Below are 554 nucleotides of genomic sequence, written 5' to 3'. Positions count from 1 at the left end.
TCCCTCCACCAAGCCTTTTTCTCTCCTGCTACCATTGTGCAGGTGCATATTTATGTGTGTGTGTGTGTGTGTGTGTGTGTGTGTTGAAACCAATAACTTCATAATAAACCTGTTATTTTGAAAACCCAAGTTGAGTTTTTGTCTTATTGACCTCCCAACCCTCCTCCTCAATCTCCCAACTTTCTGCCTTTCTGTTTCCAGCCCCAATCTCCCAGCTTTCTGCCTCAATTTCCAACCCCAATCTCCCAGCCTTCTGCCTCTCTCTTTCCTGGCTCTCTCCTCTTTGCCACCAGGCTTTTTCCCTTGCTTTTTCCCTGGACCCCAGCACCAGTGACCTCAAGTAACTCTGGGGCCACTGGACCTTAAGTAACCCCAAGCCTCAGTTCCTTTGCCCAGCTTCTCTCTAGTTTACTGGTTCTAATACTGGTCCTGGCAACTTTCACTCCCTACACTTTCACTGTCTCACCTTAACCTTCACCCAGGTATCCCAAGAACCCCAAGAACACACATATGTACTGTACCATCCAACTTAGGAACTCACCTGTGTGTATATA

This window comes from Gavialis gangeticus, unplaced genomic scaffold (assembly GCF_001723915.1).
Source record: "Gavialis gangeticus isolate Ggan-Ray unplaced genomic scaffold, GavGan_comp1, whole genome shotgun sequence".
NCBI classification, from domain to species: Eukaryota; Metazoa; Chordata; order Crocodylia; family Gavialidae; genus Gavialis; species Gavialis gangeticus.
Note: the sequence above shows the minus strand (reverse complement) of the source record.